The sequence below is a fragment of the Brassica rapa genome, chromosome A03, assembly GCF_000309985.2.
Source record: "Brassica rapa cultivar Chiifu-401-42 chromosome A03, CAAS_Brap_v3.01, whole genome shotgun sequence".
Taxonomy (NCBI): Eukaryota; Viridiplantae; Streptophyta; class Magnoliopsida; order Brassicales; family Brassicaceae; genus Brassica; species Brassica rapa.
Window position 1 is genome coordinate 32,046,867 of NC_024797.2, and position 6,360 is coordinate 32,053,226.

General features: G+C 38.0%; 1 non-coding gene across 1 annotated transcript; it reads right to left on the reverse strand.

The window, feature by feature from the left end:
* Positions 1-4,495: 4,495 nt before the first annotated feature.
* On the reverse strand, positions 4,496-4,602 carry LOC117133121. The gene has a single exon (XR_004456962.1). It is a non-coding gene; the product is annotated as a small nucleolar RNA R71 (small nucleolar RNA).
* Between the last annotated feature and the right edge of the window lie 1,758 nt (positions 4,603-6,360).

The window sequence follows — 6,360 nt, forward strand, 5'->3', positions numbered from 1 at the left end:
ATAATTGACTAACATTATATAAAAGTACATTCAAATAATAATAATAGTAGAGTACATAACCAACTAACATATAGGACAAAAAAAAGAAGTTTGAAAGTGCCTACTTTTCTTCCAGAGTCGCGGCTAAACACACATTTTGTAGAAAACATTCGAGCAGAAAAAAAAGAAGAGGAAATCAGTATATTGAGTATTATGTTGATCACTAACAGCATTGTCAAACATGAAGTTTTCATCACATAGTGCACAATTTCTGTAATTTCCTCAAACAAGAGTATTGTGAATGTCTTGTTGTCCAAAAAAAAAGAGTATTACCTAACAAATGAAAATGGATACACTAGTGAGAGAGTGAATTAGATGAGAAATAAGCACTCAAACAAAACAAATGAGGGGTTACTTGAAATTTTTAGAAGTATAAATGATTTTAGAGTTCTAGTTTGTATTAGATAGCAAGAACAAAAAAAAATATGAAAAGATACGGAATTTCATAATTATTTAAAACAAGTAACCAAATGCTAAATAAAATCACCCAAAATATATTCAAAAATATGTGTTTGCCACACGCAAATCCTCATCCTTAAGTGTCATAATGAAAACGATCAAGTCCCTTTTGATTCACATATTAGGAGAGTGACTAGTAATGTTTCTTTTGATTTCTTCTGCACAAAAAATAAACATTGGAAAAAAATCACGCAATGTGTTGAATTTATAAGCAAGTGGGTAATCTCTTTCGTTTAATGTGTGTTTTGCTCTTTCATAATATTTTACAAGGGTTAACAACTTAATAAGCAATATATTCATCTCGCTGTGTTTGCTTTTAATAAGTTATTCTCTTTATTAAACAAAAAACGATTTACAACCAAATTTTAATACTTTCTATTCTTTCAATTGAAAACTTATTGTTACACACTATTCTGTTGGTTCCTTTTAAAAATCTGATAATTACATGTAATCATGTCTAAGTTAAATTTTATTTCAAACACTGCTATATACCATCATTTTTTAACTTGGATTTACTAATATATTTTACTATGAAGTAGATTTTAATCAATTTCTTTTTTTTTGTGTGGTGGATATATATAAGATAGCAAAATAAAATAGTATAACATATGTTTCCACAAAACCATTGTGGGTATTCTAAACTATCAATGTGTAGTATTCTATTTTACAAATAATTTCAACTAAATGTTGTTAAATAGTTAGATTGGTTAAATCACATAAAACTATATTAGACAAATTCATTTTCGAGAAAAAATTTTTGTCTTTAACGGACAGTTCTTCTTAGTATCGCTATATATCCTCGATTTCCAGAGCTCCTACACTCTACCATCAACACTAGTTTTTCTCTGCTCTTCCTGATTTTTCATATATAGCACATTTATGTGGGCATCAATTACACTCAGACAATGGAGTGTGGCTATGTAAAGACACTCAACCAATTCACGACAGCCCCTCATTCTGAAAAACCTAGCTAGATCTAAGTCGACAGCTAGTTCCATCTCTATCCTTGAGAAGGATCACGGCTGAGAGAGAGAACAACTCGTTCATACATAACTCACTCATTCACAACACATCTATCCAATATTAGTTTGTTCATTATTTTTATCTCTTTATGATGTGTCCACGTTTCTAGTTAATAACATTAAAATGTCCATAATTCTTGGTTACCAAGATATCCACCAAATTTTATTTGTCAGGAATTTGTCCATGATGTTATATATCATAAGTTTTCAACCATATCTTGTTCATCAAATCATCTAATAGAACCTGATAATACAAAATAAAATATTAATATGCTATAAGTACATAAAATACTTACAAATCTGTTTTTATAACAAATAATTAAATGAATGACAAATATAATTAAATATTATTTTCTATTGATTAAAAATTATTTAATTGATAATGTTTACCTTCAACTTATCAATCAAATGCTATTTAATTTTAAAATTAACAAAGAACTAATGTTCAGGACGGGCTGCATAGTCCTTGACCAAGCTACTCTGGTAGATAGATGACATTTATAAGCCGATCAGGCCTTAAGGTCACTAAAATTTCATACTTTTATTTCTTTCGTTTTCTTGTTAGATGCTAGGAAAAGATGGATCATTTGTTAACAATTCTGTTTCAATATAATAACTAGATCTTGACCCGTGCGACCGCACGGGTATTTAATTTTATATTTTAATTTTTGTTTATACATAATGTTATATTTGTAAATGCAGTTGTATAAAATCGAGTAATTTTTTTAATTTTCCGTTTTAACGTAAAATGTATTACCAATATTGAGTATAAATCCAACATTTATATAACTAAATCCATGTCTAAGATATATAGTGAACAAATTTTTTTAATGAAAAGTATGGAAAATAGATAATTATTAGTTAGTATGCTATTTTTAAATGGTACATTGATATCTTGCATATTTGCATTGTTTTATCCATTCATCCATGAGCATTTTCATCATATAGATTAGGATTCAGACATGTTTAGGTTGCATTTTGCATACATGAGTCTCTATTAGGTACTGGAGTACCACATGAGGTTATTTGGAGCTCAAAAGAGGTGAAAAGAGTGATCTTTGGACGAGCACAGCCGGAGCGACCTCTCGGAGCGACGGCATGAGGTCGCTGTGCACCACATCCCGGAGCGACTCATCCAGAGCGACTGCACAAGGTCGCTCGCGTTTTCACGTCTGGAGACACACATTTACACCTCGGAGCGACCTTCCAGAGCGACGTGCTGAAGTCGCTCCCGAAGCTCAGAGCGACCATACCAGAGCGACAGGGAGAAGTCGCTCGCGTTTTCATCACCCGGAGACGCGAGAACGAGCCCGGAGCGACCTCTCGCAGCGACACAGCGAGGTCGCTCCCGAAGCCTGGAGCGACTTGTCGGAGCGACGGGCTGAGGTCGCTCCGTGTTTTGTTTCTGCTCGAACTTGTGATTTCTCAAGGGCATTTTGGTCATTTCATTATGCACGTTTTATTTTCTAAACCTATGTTTTATTACTCTGTAAGCCACCAGGAGGCAGATAATCTCTTTTCTAGAGAAGAACTAAAAAAAAAACCTCTTTTGATTCAGATTTCATTGCTTTCATCTTGTGTTCTTGTTGATTTCTTATCTATTTCTCTACATGATTAATCTGAAATCCAATATGGGTTTAAGAGGAATCATGGAGATTAGTGAGTAATCACCTTTTGAATTCATGGGTTAGGGAGATTAAGGGTGATTAGGTTAGAGCTAGGATGTTTTAGTGTAGATCATTCATATTTCCTTGCTAGTAGAGTAATCATAATGCATCTTCTGAGTTGGCCACTCAGTTGTTGATCCTTAGGCATTTCTCACCCGAAAGGTGTTCGATGAAATGCCCGAGACAACTCTCCTAGGCTTTTAGTATACTTTGCCAAAGACATTTGTTGTTAAAGATGCTAAGATAGCTAATAGACTTGTTAGTAATGATTGCTTTCATATTATTCAACCAAAGACATTTGATGTTTGAGATATGTTAGCAAATGAGCATTCATCTAGACATAGAGCTTGCTTAGAATTGTGTCTAGGCTTAAGGTTGATAGTTTGATTGATCATTTGCCATCCTTAGTTCGATACTTGATCACCCAAGGTCTAATCCCTATGCCCATGAGTTCTCTTTTCCCTTAGTCAAGAAAGTATCATTCTGTTATTGCTTTCTAGTTTAGTAGTAGTTTAAAACCCATCTAAATCATTGGTTGCACTTAGATTAAGTGAGTACTTGCATTCTCAGTGCTTTGATATCCCTCAGAACTGGTTCGACAATCTTTTATACTACAACATTTGTCTTAGGAGCCTTGAAAACTCCTAACATCAAATTGGCGCCGTTGCCAAATTCTGAGTAGATTTGAACATTGAGATTTAGTCACTTGCTTGAGACTAAGTCATTTTTATTTTCTTTTGTTACTGATTCTTCTTCACCTCCCTTTAATCTACAGGTGTATGAACTTGAGGAGCAGGGGTCCATCAAACCTAGTTCCAAGAGCTGCAGACATCAGAGCTTTAGAGAGAGAGTGTGCTAGAAAGAGAAGAGAAGAAGAGCAACAGGCTCACTTGCAGAGATTGGATACTGATATGGGAGACATACCTCAAAACCAACAGCGAGCAGCTCGACCATTGGCACTTACGACCGCCCCAACATTCATGGTCATAGATTGGGAATCCGAGCACCCGCTGTGGCAGCCAACAACTTTGAGATCAAATCAGGACTCCTCAACGTGATCGAGAACAACAAGTATCATGGCTTGGCTCTAGAGGATCCATTTGATCACTTGGACAGGTTCGACAGCTACTGTGGGTTGTCAAAAACCAATGGTGTGTCCGAAGATGCCTTAAAGCTCAAGCTATTCCCTTTCTCTTTGGGGGATAAGCACGTCAGTGGGAGAAGTCTCTACCCAGCGACTCCATCACCACTTGGGATGACTGCAAGAAAGCATTCTTGGAGAAGTTCTTCTCTACTTCAAGAACTGCTAAGCTGAGAAACGAGATTTCCAGCTTTCAACAGAAGAACTTGGAAGGCTTCAGTGAAGCCTGGGAGAGATTCAAGGGCTACCAAGCTCAATGCCCACACCATGGCTTTTCTAAGGAGAGCTTGCTGAGCACATTCTACCGTGGTGCTCTTCCTAAGTACAGAGCCAGACTGGATACAGCTAGCAATGGGTTTTCTTGGGGAGAACTGAGGAGGATGCAGAAGAGCTGGTTGACAACATGGTAAAGAGTGATGCAGTCTACAGTGGAGACCACGACAGAGGCAGTAGAACAGATGATAAGCAGACGAGGAAAGAGATCAAAGCTTTGGAAGACAAGATCGACCTTCTCATTGCTGAAAAAGCCACCCAAGAGCAGCTGAAGTTTGTTGGTAACTCCAAGCAGGAAGATCCACTTGCTGTCAATGAGGTTGAGGGTTTGGAAGGTCAGGAAGAGTTGTGTTTCATCAACAACAATGGTAGCTGGTACAAAAAGGAGCCCAACTTTCAGTACAACAACTACCAACAGAAATCCTATCCCAACAACCAACAGAGTGGTTATCCGCCTAGAAACAACCAGCAAGGCAGCTATCAGCCTCAGCAAAACCCCTCGTCTGGTTCCTCTGCTCCTCAAGAGAGCAGCACTGATACCTTACTGAAACAAATCTTGGAGTCTCAGACTAGAAGTGAGAAGCATGTTGGTTATGAGTTGAAGAACCTTCATACCAAGATTGATGGGAGCTACAATGAGCTCAACAACAAATTCTCACACCTTGCTTCTACAGTCAGGAATTTAGAGAATCAGTTTGCTTCCATGAACACTCACCAGAATCGCCAGCAAGGATCTCTACCTGGAAAGTCTGACCAAAACCCCAAGGAAGCCAAAGCTATCACCCTTAGGAGTGGTAAGCAGTTACCTCCAAAAACCCTCACCAAGAATGTTGAGAAACTAGGTGAGGGGGTTGCCATCAACATAGATGATGAAGTGGTGATTGTTGATGAGAAGATCAATGACGAGATCTTGGAAAAGATAGTGGAAGCCAAAGTAAAGGAAAGGTTGGGGAAGAGAAGAAGACAGTAAAAGATGGTGAAGTTGTTACTCCAGCAAGTGAAAATTCTTTTGTTCCTCCTCCCTATGAATCCAAACTTCCATCCCCTGGTAGATTCAAGAAGCAGCTGCTAGAGAAGTACAAGGCTCTGTTTGAGAAGCAAATGAGTGAAGCTCAGGTTGCAATGCCCATCATTGATGCTTTCATGTTGATTCCTCAATACAGCAAGTTCCTGAAAGATGCTGTAGCTGCAAAGAAGAAGGAGATGGAAGGCATGATGATTCTTACCCATGAGTGCAATGCCATCATCCAGAGGCTTGATGTTCCAGAGAAATTAGAGGATCCAGGAAGCTTCACACTACCTTGTGCTCTTGGACCTATGGTATTTGAGAAAAGTCTCTGCGATTTGGGAGCTAGTGTCAGCTTGATGCCTTTGTCTGTTGCAAAGAAGCTTGGATTCACTCAGTACAAGAAGTGTAGACTCTCTCTGGTGTTAGCTGATCGTTCAGTGAAGTATCCTGTGGGCATCTTAGAGGACCTCCCTGTGAAGATTGGAAGGTATGAGATACCTACAGATTTTGTGGTGCTTGAGATGGGTGAGGAGGCTCAAGATCCATTGATTCTAGGAAGGCCATTCTTAGCTACAGCAGGAGCTATTGTTAATGTGAAGGAAGGCACGATTAATCTCCATTTGGGTAAAGAGAACATCCTCCACTTTGACATCAAGAGGAAAATGAGGAAACCAACTGTGTTCGGGCAAGCCTTCTACATTGAAGAGATGGACACTCCTGCTGATGAGCACCTTGAAGAGTTACCACCTG